The sequence below is a fragment of the Ornithorhynchus anatinus genome, chromosome 3, assembly GCF_004115215.2.
Source record: "Ornithorhynchus anatinus isolate Pmale09 chromosome 3, mOrnAna1.pri.v4, whole genome shotgun sequence".
Taxonomy (NCBI): domain Eukaryota; kingdom Metazoa; phylum Chordata; class Mammalia; order Monotremata; family Ornithorhynchidae; genus Ornithorhynchus; species Ornithorhynchus anatinus.
Window position 1 is genome coordinate 136,183,060 of NC_041730.1, and position 17,176 is coordinate 136,200,235.

At 49.8% G+C, this 17,176-nt stretch overlaps 1 protein-coding gene across 12 annotated transcripts in view; it reads right to left on the reverse strand.

The window, feature by feature from the left end:
• Nucleotides 1–13,464, reverse strand: part of JAKMIP3 (Janus kinase and microtubule interacting protein 3) — a 201,420-nt gene extending 187,956 nt beyond the window's left edge. For all 12 annotated transcript variants that reach the window (XM_029060716.2, XM_039911633.1, XM_029060715.2 and 9 more), the window contains exon 1: nt 13,305–13,464. The gene's annotated coding sequence lies outside the window, so the exon portion shown is untranslated. The remainder of the gene's footprint in view (nt 1–13,304) is intronic.
• Nucleotides 13,465–17,176: the final 3,712 nt, after the last annotated feature.

The following is a 17,176-nucleotide window of genomic DNA, read 5'->3' on the forward strand; positions in this document are numbered from 1 at the left end:
CCCCTCCCTTCTCTCCTTCTCCATCCCAGCTCGCACACTCCGCTCCTCTGCTGCCGCTCACCTCCTCTCTGGGCCTCCTTCTCGCCCGTCCCGCCGTCGACCCCCGGCCCACGTCCTACCTCTAACCTGGAATGCCCTCCGTCCTCACCTCCCAAAGACGATGACTCTCCCCATCCTTCAGAGCTTTATTAAAGCCCATCTCCTCCAAGAGGCCTTCCCAGACTAAGCCCCCCTTTTCCTCAGCTCCCCCTCCCTTCCGCGTCACCCTGACTCGCTCCCTTCGCTCTTCCCCCCTCCCAGTCCCCCAGCACTGACGTCCATAACTGTCATTTATTTATTTGTTTTGATGTCCGTCTCCCCCTCTCGAGACTGTAAGCTCGCTGTGAGCCGGGATTGTGCCTGTTTATTGTTGTACCGTACTCTCTCGAGTGCTTAATACAGTGCTCTGCACACAGTCAGGGTTCAAGAAATACGATCGAGTAAATGAAGGAATGAACGAACTGAGATCCAGAGAAGTGAAGTGGCTTGCCCAAGACCCCACAACGGACAAGTGTTTTTGTTTTGTTCTGGTTTGCTCTGCTGTCTCTCCGTTTAGACTGTGAGCCCGTCATTGGGCAGGGATTGTCTCTATCTGTTGCCAAATTGGACATTCATTCATTCAATAGTATTTATTGAGCGCTTACTATGTGCAGAGCACTGTACTAAGCGCTCGGAATGTACAAATCGGTAACAGATAGAGACAGTCCCTGCCCTTTGACGGGCGCACGGTCTAATCGGGGGAGACAAAAGCAAAGTCAGTCAAACTCAGTTGTCAGGGGAGACAATGTTCCATTCGAATCAAATGTAACAATAACCCACAACTCGAAGCGCTTAATACAGTGCTCTGCACTTAGTAAGCGCTCAATAAATACTACTGAATGAACAAATGAAGTGGCAGAGCCAGGACTGGAATCCAGGTCCTTCTGACCCCCAGACCAGGGCTCTATCCGCTAGGCCACATTGCTTCCCGCTTAAACTCTTCAATTGTGAGCCCGCGAGGGCACTGTATCTTATTCCCACCTGGGTAATCTCTCCCAGTGCTTAGTACAGTGTTCCACACACAGGACATGTTTAATAAACGCTCATTATTACTGTTACTTAGGTGACACCGAAAGGTCAAAGTAGCAGAAGAGGGGAAAATAAAATGGGGAGACGAGCGATTAATCGATAATAACAATGGGCACTGGTTAAGAGCTTAGAGAAGTAGTGTGGCTCAGTGCTTGGAGTCAGAGGTCATGGGTGCGAATCCCGGCTCTGCCACTTGTCAGCTGTGTGACTGTGGGCAAGTCACTTCACTGTGCCTCAGTTACCTCATCTGGAAAATGGGGATGAAGACTGTGAGCCTCACGAGGGACAACCTGATTACCCTGTATCTACCCAGCCCTTAGAACAGTGCTTGGCACATAGTTAGGGCTTCACTAATATTACTATTATTATAATCAGGTTGGATACAGTCCTTGTCCCACATGGCCTGGTGGCCATGAAGCAGCCTGGCATAGTGGAGAGAGCCTGGGCCTGGGAGTCAGAAGGTCATGGGTTCTAATCCCGGCTCTGCCAGTTGTCTGCTGTGTGATCTTAGGCAAGTCGCCTCACTTCTATGAGCCTCATTTCCCTCACCAGTAAAATGGCGATTGAGACTGGGAGCCCCACGTGCGACAGGCCCTGTGTCCAACCAGATTACCTTGTATCTATCCCAGCGCTTAGAACGGTGCCTGGCTTAACAAATACCATCATTATTTTTATCATTGATATTATTAGATGGGGCTCCCAGACTAAGGGGGAAGAGATTGGGGATTTCTCCTGGAGCTGATAGGTGGTGTTTGGCACACCTGTACATGGGCAGTTTTAAAATACAATCATCCCTACAGAATAGCAAATGTACTATCTTCTCTGTGCCTCGATTACCTCATCTGTAAAATGGGGACTAAATCCTACTCCCTCCCACTTAGGCCGTACGCGAACCAAACACCCCATTCCCGGCTCGAACCCCAAGTCTGCGCTTCCGCTCTGGAGTTTGGCAGACACTGTTCTCCCTCCACCCCCGCATTAAATCAAACCACACTGGCCTCACTCCCTGAACCCACGTGGATTTATGAATTGTCATCAGCAAGAGAAATCCCCAAAGTACCCTGAGCTTAAAAAGGGGATTAAGAAGAGATACAAGGATGAAATAGTTTTGATACCCCTCTTCAGACAGCCAGAAGGATTTTAGCTGTCAGGGAACAGAAATAAAATAAACCAATAGCCACTTCCAAAATAAGCCCGTATGATGTTTATTGACTTTCCCTTTACGTAGTCACGTTGTTCAAATTTAAAGTTCGTAATGATTTTTTGTATGATTGATTAGAATCAAGGATGCAGGAAGAAAAATAGATTTTTCCCCCCCCAAACACAACCCAAGTAATCATTTCTCCCAGAGAGAAATAGGAGGAATTGACTAATTGTCATTTTAGATAGACGTTTGTCTTTACAGAGCATAGCGCGCGGTTCTCAGGCTACGTGTTATTTCTAGAAATATCTGTGAAGCTTTTCGGAAAAGCCTTGGGAAGGTGCAGACCCCTATTTGATATGAAGTGATCCAGAGGGAGATGAAGTGGATATTCGGCGGGGTTGGAGGGTGAGGGGGTGAAAAGCTTTTGGAGGGAGAGGAATGGCCACTAGAACAGCAAAATCAACGGCCTGGTGGAAACTGCATGGAACTGGGAAGCAGGAGAGCTTGGTTCCCGATTCCAGCTCTGCCCCTGGCCTGCTGTGTGAACTTAGGTACGTCGCTTAACCTCTCTGGGCCTTGGTTTCCTCCCTTATGAAAGAGGGATGAGATGCCTGCCCTCGCTACCTCTCAACTTCCCTCTCAACTATTTCTCTTCCCCTCTTCAAAACCCTACTTAAAGTTCACCTCCTCCAAGAAGCTTTCTGCTCCCTCTTCCCCCCCCCCCGACCTCTCCGCAGCTAAACCCTCTTGTCCCCCCCTTTTCCTCTGCTCCTCCCCATCTCCCATCCCATCCCCTCAGCACTGTACCCATCCGCTCAACTGTATATATCTCCATCACCCTATCTATTTTGTTAATGAGATGTACATCACCTTGATTCTATTTATTTGCAGAGCACTGTTCTAAGCGCTGGGGTAGACACAGGGGAATCAGGTCGTCCCACGTGGGACTCACAGTCTTCATCCGCATTTTACAGATGAGGTACCTGAGGTACAGAGAAGTGAAGTGACTTGCCCACAGTCACACAGCTGACAAGTGGCGGAGCCGGGATTCGAACTCATGACCCCTGACTCCAAAGCCCGTGTTCTTTCCACTGAGCCACGCTGCTTCTCAGGTGTACTGACATCAACCAATCAATGGAATTTATTGAGCGCATTGGTAAATATCCTCTTACTGTGACTCTTCCCTGATCTGTGATTAATTTTAATGTCTGTAACCTCGACTAGACCATAAGCTCCTCGTGGCAGGGACTGCACCTATCAACTCTACTGCACTGCAACCCTCCAAATCACTTAGTAAATTTTCAGTCCCGAGTTTTCCCCAGCCACGTTCGACGTCGCGTGGCTCGGAAGGCCTTCCGGCTGCTCCGGGAAGGGAGAGCAACACCATCGATTGACCTCTACAACGAGTGTGGATTCGAGGGCTCTCCAATCCCCGGGAAAATCCATCTTCCCACCCAAACCCGGTCCTCCCCCGCATTTTCCCATCACTGTAGACGGCACCACCTTCCTTCCCGTCTCACAAGCCCGTAACCTTGGCGTTATCCTTGACTCCTCGCTCTCATTCAACACACACATTCAGTCTGCCACCAAATCCCGTCGGCCCCACCTATGTGACATCGCTAAAAACCGCCCTTTCCTCTCCATCCAATCTGCTATCACGTTAATCAAACTGCTTCTCCTGGATGACTGCATCAGCCTCCTCACTGACTTCCCGGCCTCCTATGTCTCCCCGCTCCATTCCACACTTCGCGTTCCTGCCCGGATCATTTTCCTTCAAAAATGTTCATGCAGTGTTTTTCCCTGTCCTCAAGAACCTCCAGTGGTTGCTCATCCACCTCCTCATCAGATAAAAATTCCACACCATTGACTTTAAAGCAGTTCATTCCCTTGCTCCCTACTTCACTTCGCTATTCTCCCCCCTCCCACCCGGCCCGCACACTCTGCTCCTCTAATGCCAACCTTCTCCCTGGGCCTCCATCTCGTCGATCTCTCCGCCGGCCTCTCGCCCACGTCCCGCCTCTGGCCCGGAACGCCCTCCCTCCTCGAATCCCACCGACCATTCCTCTCTTCTCCTTCGAGGCCTTACTGAAGTCACACCTCCTCCATGAGGTCTTCCCCGACTAAGCCCCCCTTTCCTCTTCTCCCACTCCCTTCTGCGACGCCCTGACTCGCTCCCTTTATTCATCCCCCCTCCCAGCTCCACACCACTTGGGTCCATATCTTTCGTTTTATTTATTTCTATTAATGTCTGTCTCCCCCTCTAGACTGTAAGCCTGTTGTGGGCAGGGAATGGATCCGTTTACTGTCCTACTGTCCTTTCCCTAGGACGAGTTCTCTCCCCTCTCCATCTCTGCTTCAATGCACCGCCCAGGTGATTCTTCTAGGAAATTATCCGTTGTGGGCAGGGAATGCGTCTGTTTGTCGTCATAGCGTACTCTCCCAAGCGCTAAAGATGGTGCTTTGCACACAGTAAGCGCTCAATAAAGAGAATTGAATGAATGAATGATTCTGGAAACATCTTCCCATTCTTCCCGAACCTCCAGTGGTCGCCCAAATCTCTCGGCCTCACAGAGAAACTCCCGATGATTGTTCGCAAGGCAGCCGACGGGTGCTCTCCCTCCTACCCATCCTCACTCCTCTTCCCCCTGCCCCGGCTGATCCGCTACATCCCTCTCCAGCCCACTAGGCAATAAATCTTCTAATTTACTTATTTCTACTAATATCCGTCTCCCCCTTTAGACCACAAGCTCCTTCCTTCATTCATTCATATTCATTGAGCATCTACTACGTGCAGAGCGCTGTACTAAGCGCTCGGGAGAGTACTATACAACAACGGACGGACACTATCCCCGTCCACAATGAGCTGACAGTCCAGAGGCGGGGAGACGGACACCAGTACAAATAAATAAATTACAGATCTGGAGAGGGAACGTGACTACAAACTCTGTTGTACTGCACTCTCCCAAGCGCTCAGGACAGTGCTCGGCACTTAGTAAGCGCTCGATAAATGCGACTGACTGATTGATAGGAAAGGCAACCTATTCTCACATCCTCACTCTCCAATTTCTTGAGCTCACCATCCCTTCTTTCTGGAAGTCTCTGCTTCCAGAGAAGCAGTGTGGTTCAGTGGAAAGAACACAGGCTTGGGAGACAGAGGTAGTGGGTTCGAATCCCAGTTCTGCAGCTTGTCAGCTGTGGGACCGTGGGCAAGTCACTTCACTTCTCTGTGCCTCGGTTACCTCACCTGGAAAATGGGGATTAAGACTGTGAGCCCCACGTGGGACAACCTGATTACTCTGTATCTACCCTAGCACTTAGAACAGTGCTCTGCACATAGTAAGCACTTAACAAATGCCAACATTATTATTATTATTCCAAATCTGTCAGACCACCTTTGGCTCTCCCCTCATCAAAGCCCTTCCGCAATCCCACCTTCTGATTAATTTTTCTTCTCATATCCTCCCAACTACCCATCAATCATCGATCAATCAAGGGGATTTATTGAGTGCTTACAGACACTGATATAAATAAGCTACAGATATGGGCATAAGTGTTGTGGGAATGAGGGTGGGGTGAACGTCAAGTGCTTAAAGGATACACGTCCCAGGGATGCAGAAGGGAGAGGGAACAGGGGAAAAGAGGGCTTAATCGGGGAAGCCCTCTTAGAAATTTTATTCATTTTATTTCATTGTTTATTTTATTAATGATGTGTATATATCTAATTCTACTTATTTGCATTGATGCTACTGATGCCTGTCTACTTGTTTTATTTTGTTGTCTGTCTTCCTGCTTCTAGACTGTGAGCCCGTTGTTGGGTAGCAAATGTCTCTATTTGGTGCCAAATTGTAATAATAATGATGGTATTTGTTAAGCGCTTACTATGTGCCAAGCACTATTTTAAGCGCTGAGATAGATACAAGGTTAACAGGTTGTCCCACTTGGTGCTCACAGTCTTGATCTCCATTTTACAGATGAGGTCACTGAGGCCTAGAGAAGCTAAGTGACTTGCCCAAAGTCACATAGCTGACAAGTGGAGGAATCAGGATTGGAACCCACAACCTTTGACTCCCAAGCCCGGGTTCTTTCCGCTAAGTCACACTGCTTCTCTGTTAAGGGTTTACTGTGTGCCAAGCACTGTTCTAAGCACTGGGATACATACAAGGTGATCAGGTTGTCCCACATGGGACTCACAGTCTTGATCCCCATTTTACAGATGAGGTAACTGAGGCCCAGAGAAGGGAAGTGACTTGCCCAAAGTCACACAGCAGACAAGAGGAGTGAGGATTAGAACCCATGACCTCTGACTCCCAAGCCTGGGCTCTTTCCACTGAGCCACACTGCTTCTCTGTTAAGTGTTTCCTATGTGCCAAGCACGGTTCTAAGCACTGAATTCTACTTTCCAAGAGCTTAGTACAGTGCTCTGCACACAGTAAGCGCTCAATAAATACAACTGAATGAATGAAGTTTTATTATTATTATTATTATTAAATTATTACTGTATTTGTTAGTTGCTTACTAAGTGTCAAGCACTGTTCTAAGCGTTGGGGTAGTTGATTCTATTTATTGCGATTAAATTGTCTTGCTTTTGTCTGTCCGTCTCCCCGGATTAGACTGTGAGCCCGTCACTGGGCAGCGATTGTCTCTATCTGTTGCCGAATTGTACATTCCAAGCGCTTAGTACAGTGCTCTGCACATAGTAAGTGCTCAATAAATACGATTGAATGAATGAATGAATGAAAGCAGGGAAGCAGCGTGGCTCAGTGGGAAGAGCCCGGGCTTGGGAGTCAGAGGTCATGGGTTCTAATCCTAGCTCCGCCACTTGTCAGCTGGGTGACTTTGGGCAAGTCACTTCACTTCTCTGGGCCTCAGTTCCCTCATCTGGAAAATGGGGATGAAGACTGTGAGCCCCACGGGGGTTCAACCTGATTACCCTGTATCCCCCCCAGCACTTAGAACAGTGCTTTGTACATAGTAAGCGCTTAACAAATGCTATTATTATTATAAAAGTTAATCAGGTTGGACACAGTCCCTGTCCCTCATGGGGCTCACACTATAAGGAGGAGGGAAAACAGACTGAATCCCCTCTTCCCCCCTTCAAAGCCCTGAGAGCTCACCTCCTCCGGGAGGCCTTCCCAGACTGAGCCCCTTTCTCCTCAGCTCCCCCTCCCTTCCGCATCACCTCGACTTGCTCCCTTTGCTCTTCCCCGACCCTCCCCGCCTCACAGCACTTAGGTATATATTGTACTTTCCAAGCGCTTAGTACAGTGCTCTGCACACAGTGATAATAATAATAATAGTATTCGTTAAGCACTTACTATGTGCCAAGCACCGTTCTAAGCGCTGGGAGAGATACAAGGTAATCAGACTGTCGCACATGGGGCTCACGGTCTTAACCCCCGTTTTACAGAGGAGGTCACTGAGGCACAGAGAAGTGAAGCGACTTGCCCAAAGTCACACAGCTGGATAAGCGGCACAGCCGGGATTAGAACCCACGACCTCTGACTCCCAAGTCCGTGCTTTTTCCACTAAGCCATGAGCTCAATAAATACGACTGAATGAATAAATATATGTACATATCGATAATTCTATTATTTATATTGATGCCTGTTTACTTGTATCGACATCTGTCTCCCCCCACACCAGACTGTGGGCAGGGATGGTCTCTCTTTATTGCTGTATTTTACTTTCCAAGCTCCTAGTACAGTGTTCTGCACACAGTAAGCGCTCAATAAACTCAATTAAATGAATAAATATTATGATTCACTTTTCTATGCCACAGTTTCCTTATCCGTAAAGCGGGGCTTCGCTACCTCTTCTCCTTCCCCTTAGACTGTGAGCTCCAAATGGGACAGGGATTTGCCCGACCTGATGATCTCCTACCTACCCCGGTGCTTAGTTCAGTGCTTGGTGCCCAGTAAACATGAGCTAAACCCCACAATTATTACTATCATTATTACTAATAGGCAGCTTTCCAAGAAGTCAGGAAAAATTCACCGAATAGACCAATAAATTCACTCTCCCCTTCCCTGTCCTTCAGAATTTGATCCCCGGAACACAACGGTGATACAGCGTAGCGCCGATGAACGTGAAAGAGTAAATGTAGTTGGCCATAAATCAGCGGATTCCTCTTTAGCGGTGCTTAATTTCCTTTAAACATCCAAGCCTAATAAAGTAGATTATTTAACCAAGCTTTTTTCCGTCCTCTGGTTTTACAAGTCCTCTGCTATTACACGCAGTCGTAAACTACAGAAAGCCATTAACAGAATTCAAGGAGTGCAAAGCATTCACCATTCTTTTATTTGGCTTGTAACTTTGATTTAGAAGTCCGCCCTAAGACGACGTCACGGTAATCATTTTCATCGTCATCAGTGGCGTGTGCCGAGCGCTTACCGCGTGCAGAGCGCTGAACTAAGCGCTCGGGAGAGCACAGTACGACGGAGGTGGCAGACACGTTCCTTGACTGCAGGGAGTCTAGGGCTTGGGACATTTTGATTCCCGGGATTGGCGGTCGTATTTGCCGAACATCCAAACATCTAAACGTGCATTTAGACTGTGAACCCGTTACTGGGCAGGGATTGTCTTTATCTGTTGCCGAATTGTACATTCATTCATTCAATAGTATTTATTGAACGCTTACTATGTGCACAGCACTGTACTAAGCGCTTGGAATGGACAATTCGGCAACAGATAGAGACCATCGCTGCCCAACCACAGTCAGAGAGCTGACAATAATAGCTGACAATAATAATAACGTTAATACTAATGTTGGTATTTGTTAAGCGCTTACTATGTGCCGAGCACTGTTCTAAGCGCTGGGGGAGATACAGGGTCATCAGTTTGTCCCACGTGAGGCTCACAGTCTTCATCCCCATTTTACAGATGAGGTCACTGAGGCCCAGAGAAGTGAAGTGACTGGCCCACGGCCACACAGCCAAGTGGTAGAGCCGGGATTCGAACCGATGACCTCTGACTCCCAAGCCCGGGCTCTTTCCACTGAGCCACGCTGCTTCCCATAAACTGACAAGTGGCGGAGCCGGGATTATTCATTCAATAGTATTTATTGAGCGCTTACTACGTGCAGACCACTGTACTAAGCGATTAGAACCCATGTGCTCTGGCGCCCAAGCCCGGGCCCTTGCCACTAGGCCAGGCTGCTCCTGAATGACAAGTGGCGGAGCCGGGATTAGAACCCAGCTCCTTCCGACTCCCAAACCTGGGCTCTGGCCTGTAGGCCACGCCTTCCGAATGCAGTGCGCTCTCCAGTTGTATTCCTGAACGCGAACGCCGAAGATGCAGAAAATCAGTAAATCAGACGGGAGCTGGATTGCCCCCGCTCCCCGTAACCACATAGAGATGTGTGGCGCCGGTACAGGCCCAGATTCCTTTATCTCTCTCAATCAATCAACCCATCGCATTTATTGAGCGCTTACCGTGTACAGAACACTCTACTAGACGCTTGGGAGAGTACAATACAACAGAGTTGGCGGACACATGACAATCAACGTGGCCTAGCGGAAAGAGCACGGGCCTGGGAGTCAGAGGACTCGGGCCCTATTTCCGGCTCCGCCACATGCCACAGGTTTGCTGTGTGATCTTGGGCCGGTCGTTTCACTTCTCCGTGCCTCAGTTCCCTCGACGGCAAAATGGGGATCGAGACCGTGAGCCCCACGAGGGACAGGGACGGCCACCACCTTAGTACATCACTCATCCTCTCCCGCTTGGATGACTTGCATCGGCCTCCTCGCTGACCTCCCAACCTCCCGTCTCTCCCCGCTCCGGTCTATTCTTCATTCCGCTGCCCGGCTCATCTTCCTGCAGAAACGCTCTGGGCCCGTCACTCCCCTTCTTAAAAACCTCCAGTGGTTGCCTATCGACCTCCGCTCCAAAGAAAAACTCCTCACTCTAGCCATCGAGGCTCTCCGTCACCTCGCCCCTTCCTACCTCTCCTTCCTTCTCTCTTTCTCCATCCCACCCCGCACGCTCCGCTCCTCCGCCGCCCACCTCCTCGCCGTCCCCCGGTCTCGCCCGTCCCGCCGTCGACCCCCGGGCCGCGTCCTCCCGCGGTCCCGGAACGCCTTCCCTCCTCAGCTCCTCCAAACTCACTCTCTTCCCCTCTTCAAAGCCCTACTGAGCACTCACCTCCTCCAGGAGGCCTTCCCACACTGAGCCCCCTTTTCCTCATCTCCCCCTCCTTCCACATCACCACAACTCGCTCCCTTTTCTCTTCCCCCCTCTCCCTACACCACAGCACTCACATATATATCTGTTAATTATTTATTTATAAATTATTTATATTGATGCCTGTTTACTTGTATTGATGCCTTTCCCCCCACCCCAGACTGTGAGCTCGCTGTGGGCAGGGACTGTCTCGCTCTGTTGCTGTATTGTCCTCTCCCAAGCGCTTAGTACAGTGCTCTGCATAGTGAGCGCTCAATAAATGTGACTGAATGAATGAATTTAACAAACATCACAATTATTATCCTTATTATTATTACTATTATAACACCACAGAGACGATCCCCGCCCACGACGAATTTACGAGGGAGGAGTTTTGTGTGTTTAAGCCAATCCATGGCATTTCCGGAGCAATCAATCCACCATTCCTATTTATTGAGCGCTTAGAGTGCGTATCGTGATTTAGGGACGTGGGGGGAGGTATGGCGCCAGGTTCCTTTATCAGAGGTGCGGTTATCGCTGTTTAAATCAATCACTGCTACTGCCTGAACAATCCATCGATCGTTCATATTTACCGAGCGCTTACTGTGTGCCGAGCACTGTACTAAGCACTTGAGAAAGTCCAACAGGACAGTTGGGAGGGAAGTTTCCTGACCACAAGAAGCTGAGAGTCTAGAGGGAGGAGAACTATTCTAAATGCTCAGGAGAGTACAAAGGCTCCGCACATAGTAAGCGCTCAATAAATACTACTGAATGAATGAAAGCGGGAGGGGGGAAAGCCATAATCCCGGCTCTCCAAATCCTGGCCGTCTAATGGGGAGAGGCAGAACAGTTACAAAAATAATAGAAGCGGGGAAAGGGTAGCGCTCCGAAAGCGGCGATACAAACGAAGCAGCACGGAGTAGTGGCTAGAGCCCAGGCCCGGGAGTCAGAAGGTCACGGGTTCTAATCCCGGCTCCGCCACTCCTCCGCTGGGTGACCCTGGGCGAGTGACTTCACTTCTCCGGGCCTCGGTGGCCTCATCTGTAAAAATGGGGATTTGAGAGTGTGACGGGGACCCTGTCCGAACCCGATTTGCCTGTGTCCAACCCAGCGTTCAGTACAGTGCCTGGCACATAGCAAGCCCTTAAGTAGACCGTAAGCCCGTCAAAGGGCAGGGACCGTCTCTATCTGTTACCGATCTGTCCATTCCAAGCGCTTAGTACAGTGCTCTGCACATAGTAAGCTCTCAATAAATACGATTGAATGAATGAATATCATAATTATTATTTTCAGTCATTCATTCAATCGTATTTATTGAGCATTTAGTGTGTGCAGAGCACTGCACTAAGCGCTTGAAAAGTTCAGTTCGGCAAAAGAGACCATCCCTACGGGCTCACAGTCTAGAAGGGGGGAAACGCGCAACAAAACAAAACAAGTAGGCAGGCATCGATAGCATCAAAATAGATCAGTAGAATCACAGATACATAGAAGAGAAGCAGCGTGGCTCAATGGAAAGAGCCTGGGCTTGGGAGTCGGAAGGTCATGGGTTCTAATCCCGCCTCCGCCACTTGTCAGCTGTGTGACTGCGGGCAAGTCACTTCACTGTGCCTCACTGACCTCATCTGTAAAATGGGGATTAAGACTGTGAGTCCCACGTGGGACAACCTGATTAGCTTGGATTCCCCCCCCCCCCCCCCAGTGCTTAGAACGGTGCTTGGCACACAATAAGCGCTTCACAAATATCCTTATAATTATTATATACGCGATCCTTATTAGTTGCAGTAACATAGTTCCCCGCCCTCTCACCCTGCTGACCTCATCCCCTCGCCAAAATACAAGCCCAACACCGACGGCGCAATACCCCCGCGACAGGATTCTCGAGACTCCCCCTTTCCTTGGAGGTTTTGCCAGGGACTGTCAGAAGTCAGGAGGCGGGCGGTGACCTTGAGAAGTGAACTGATCCATATCCCCGTTGCTTTCGGCACGAAGCCTCCATCATCTTCGGCGGGAGAAAAAAAACCCATCAGCCCAGCCCCTAAAGACCTCAGGAGATGTGGATCGAGGCTCCGCCTTCACCGCTTGGACATTTCTCTCTCCAGCAAAGCTAAGATTCCTTACTCTAGGGTGCAAATCACCTAAAATCAAAGCCGTCGACGCATAGGATTGGGGGGGAGAAGAAAAAGTTAAAAATAGGCAGCCCGCAAAGCCGGTGACATTCATCCCTAAACGACAAGGTCGGAAAAGGAAACGGGAGTCTCCTTTTGGGGAAAGTAGCCCCGCGACCTCGTAGGGTCAAGATTTAAATTCGATTTTCCCAAGGTGGCTCCATTTCTCCCCGGGGCCCCGCTTCCCCCACGGAGATCCGATACAAAGAGAAGGCTCGTCGAACGGCAAAACGGAACCGTCCGAGGGAAAGGGAGCGTTCCACCGAAACGCAACCAGGGTTTCACGGTGAACAGGCTGAAGTGGCTAGTTTGGTCAGCCGGGCCCCTCCAAAACACCCCCTCGGCCCAACTATATCGAGCGGTCGGGCCGGCCTTGGACTCCAAACCGTTGACGACGGCTGTTTTTAACCGGACGGAAAATAAACCCACGGGAATAAATGCCTTCCCCTGAAACCACCTTTACCCAGTATACAGAGAAGCAGAAATATCTTTGAAGTAATTTAAAAAAACCCGGAATTTAAATCCAGAAATAAGTCTCGGAGGTCTAACGACCGTTCTCCATATCCCACTCTGGATTTTAAATAGCATCCAGGCAGACGGACGCCCGACGTTAATTAGCAGGAAAAACGAGCTTAATTGAAACGTACGACCACCACACGCTGCTTCCAGAAAAGGAAACTTTGCTTTTAATCTACCGGGTTAAGCGTCGGATGACAAAAAACGGTCCATACCTTAGAGCGTAACGGGAAACCGGGATGGATCAAAGCCACAGTTTTCATCGAATGATGGTAGGGATCGGAATATTTTTCCATCGTTCCTCTGGCTCCCGGGCCTACAGCATAATGCAGTAAGGATGCAGAGAGAGAGAGAGAGAGACAGACAGAGCGGGAGGGACAGAGAGAGAGAGAGAGAGAGAGAGAGAAAGACAGACAGACAGAGAGAGAGAGCACACACACACACTTGCAGGTGAGAACTGAATTCACTAGCAGAGTCTCTGGCAATTCAATCCAACAGATTTCATGCAGGTGGGAGAGAGGAAGGGAGGGAGGAAAGGAGGAAGAGAGAAAAAGAGAGGAGCTGGGGTGGGGGGGGGGAGAAGGGAGCTGAGAGGGAGGGGGGAGGAAAAGAAGGAGGGGAAGGGAGGGAGGGGGGAGGAGGAGAGAGGGAGGGGAAGGAAGAGGGAGGGGAAAGAGAGATGGAGGGGGAAAGAGGGTGGGAGGAGGAAAAGGGGAGGGGGAAGAGAGTGGGAGGAGGAAGAGGGGAGGGGAAAGAGGGGGGAGGAGGAAAGAGGAAGGGGGAAAAGAGAGGGAGGGGAAGAGGGGCGGGGGGGGAAGAGAGGGAGGGGGAAAAGAGGGACGGAGGAAAGAGAGGGAGGGGAAAAAGAGGGGCAGGGGGAAAGGGAGGGAGGGGGAAGATGGGGAGGAGGGAAGATGGGGAGGGGAAAAGAGAGGCAGGGGGAAAGGGGAGGGGGGAAGAGGGGCAGGAGGGAAGAGAGGGAGGGGAAAAGAGGGGCAGGAGGGAAGAGAGGGAGGGGAAAAGAGGGGCAGGGGGAAAAGAGAGGCAGGGGGAAAAAGAGGGGGGAAGAGAGGGAGCGGGGAAAAGAGGGGCAGGAGGGAAGAGAGGGAGGGGAAAAGAGAGGGAGGGGGGAAGGAGGGGCAGGGGGAAAGAGAGGGAGGAGGAAAAGAAGGTCGGGGGGAAGAGAGGGAGGGGAAAAGAGAGGGAGGGAGGGGAAAAGAGAGGGAGGGAGGAAAAGAGGGGCAAGGGGCAAAGAGGGGCAGGAGGGAAGAGAGGGAGGGGGAAAGAGAGGGAGGGGGGAAAGAGAGGGGCAGGGGGAAGAGAGGGAGGGGAGAAAAGAGGGGGAGGAGGGAAGAGAGGGAGGGGGAAAAGAGAGGGACGGGGAAGGAAAACATCCCCCTCCCCCCAAAAGGCGCCCCTAGCCCAGACCTGGGGGCGGGGCCGAGAGTCGGAGGGGCGGGGCGGGGCCGGGCGGGGCGTGGGTTCGAATGTCGCCCTCCCTCCCCGCTGTGACGCCCTGGGCAGGTCACGTCACTTCTCTGGGCCTCGCTGGCCCCGGCCGTCGAACGGAATATGTGACATGATGATGTGACATGATGATGTGACAAGCGCCCACACAAATAAGGCATTGCCGCCACCTCCCACCGTTTTTAACAATAATAATGGTATTTTTAAGTGATCGAATAATGATTACATTCCATCGTTCCATATTATATTCGATATTTGATCATTATGATTATGTGATAAGCACCCCCCCAAAAAAGTCATTGCCACCCCCCATTATTATTAATGATAATAATGGCATTTTTAAGGGCTTGAATAATGATTACATTCATCATTCCCTATTATATCATTATGATGATGTGACAAGCACCCCCTCCCCGAAAAAAGCCACTGCCGCCACCCACGATTTTTAATAATGATAATAATGGCATTTTTAAGTGCTTGAATAACGATCACATTCCATTATGCATTATTATATTCAATGTCCTATCATTATGATTATGTGACAAGCACCCCCCCAAAAAAAGTCCTTGCCACCCCCCACCATTTTTAATAATAATAATAATAATGGGATTTTTAAGTGATCGAATAACGATTACATTCCATTGTTCCATATTATATTCAATATTTGATCATTATGATTATGTGACAAGCACCCCCCGAAAAAAAGTCCTTGCCACCCCCCCCATTATTAATAATGATAATGGTGTTTTTAAGGACTTGAATAATGATCACATTCCGTTATTCGATATTATATCATTATGATGACGTGACAAGCACCCCCCAAAAAAAGTCATTGCCACCCCCCGCCGTTATTAATAATAATGATAATAATGGTATTTTAGGTGCTTACTATGTGCCCGGCACCGTACTGAGCGCTGAGCGGTGCCATCGTCATCGTCGACCTGGGCGGCCTGGCGACGGAGAGGCCCCGAGGCCTCGAGGTTGGAAGTAGCATCGGATTCCTGACCTTTGCCCGGCAGATGTAGCCCAGTGTTTTGTTGGTTTTTTGTTATTTTTGTGGTTTTTGCAGGACGGCGACTCAGAAACACAGAAAGTTTTTGCCGTGAGAGCCTCAGACTTCCCCCGCACGCTCCTGCCTTGCGATTCCATATTCTCCTGGACTCGATTCGACTGGGGTAGAGAGAAGTTAATCGGGCTGGACACGGTCTCTGCCCCGCATGGGCCTCACACTTTTAATTTTTAAATTTAATTTTACAGGTGAGGTAAGTGAGGCCCAGGGGAGCCAAGTGACTGGTCCAAGGTCACACGGCAGACAAGGGGGGGCCGGGCCGGAGTGGGCGGCAAAGGCCGGGCAGCGCTGACCACGTGGCCCGGGAGACGCCAGGGCATCAATCGGGCTCCTCCTGATGATAATAATAATAATAATGATGGCATTTGTTAAACGCTTACTATGTGCCAAGCACTGTTCTAAGCGCTGGGGAAGGATATGAGGTGATCAGATGGTCCCACGTGGGGCTCGCAGTCGGCATCCCCCTTTTAATGATAATAATGTGCTTACTATGTGCAGAGCACTGTTCTAAGCCCTGGGGGAGATACAGGCTAATCAGGTTGTCCCATGTGAGGCTCACAGTTAATCCCCATTTTAGAGAGGGGGTCACTGAGGCCCAGAGAAGTGAAGTGACTGGCCCCGAGTCGCCCAGCTGCTAAGTGGTGGAGGGGGGATTTGAACCCACGACCTCTGACTCCCAAGCCCGGGCTCTTTCCGCTGAGCCACACTGCTTCTCTACTGTCACCATCATTCATGCAGATCGTCATTCCTGATGCTTTCCCGCCCCTCCTGCAAAGCAGAAACAACAAAACGTTGGGCTAAATCTCCTGGGCAAAGGTCGGGAATCCAAACAGTGCTCCGCACATAGTTAGCGCTCAATAAATTTGTAAAATGGGGGTGAAGACTGTGAGCCCTCCCTGGGGCAACCTGATGAGCTTGTATCTACCCCGGTGCTTATCACAGCGCTTCGGCATATAGTAAGCGCTTCACAAATACCAACATCATTATTAATGAATACTACTGAATGAATGAATGACTGTTCCTTTTCCAGGAGGCTGGTAAAAGAATAATGACAATAATAATAATAATGGCATTTGCTAAGCGTTTACTCTGTGCAAAGCACTTGAATGAAGGAATGACTGTTGTTTTTCTGGGGCTCCTGTGAATGAATGAATGAATGAATGAATGAATGAATGAATGAATGAGTGACTGTTGGTTTTCCGGGGCGCCTGTGAATGAATGAATGAGTGAATGACTGACTGTTGGTTTTCCGGGGCGCCTGTGAATGAATGAATTTAATTAATTAGTGAGTGAGTGAGTGAACGACTGACTGTTGGTTTTCCGGGGCTCCTGTGAATTAATGAGTGAATGAATGAATTAGTGAGTGAGTGAGTGAGTGAATGACTGACTGTTGGTTTTCTGGGGTGCAGGTGAATGGATGGATGGATGGATGGATGGATGGATGGATGGATGGATGGATGGACAGGTGGGTGGACGGATGGACGGACGGACGGATGGATGGATGGACGGATGGATGACTGTCTCTATCTGTTGCCGATTTGTACATTCTAA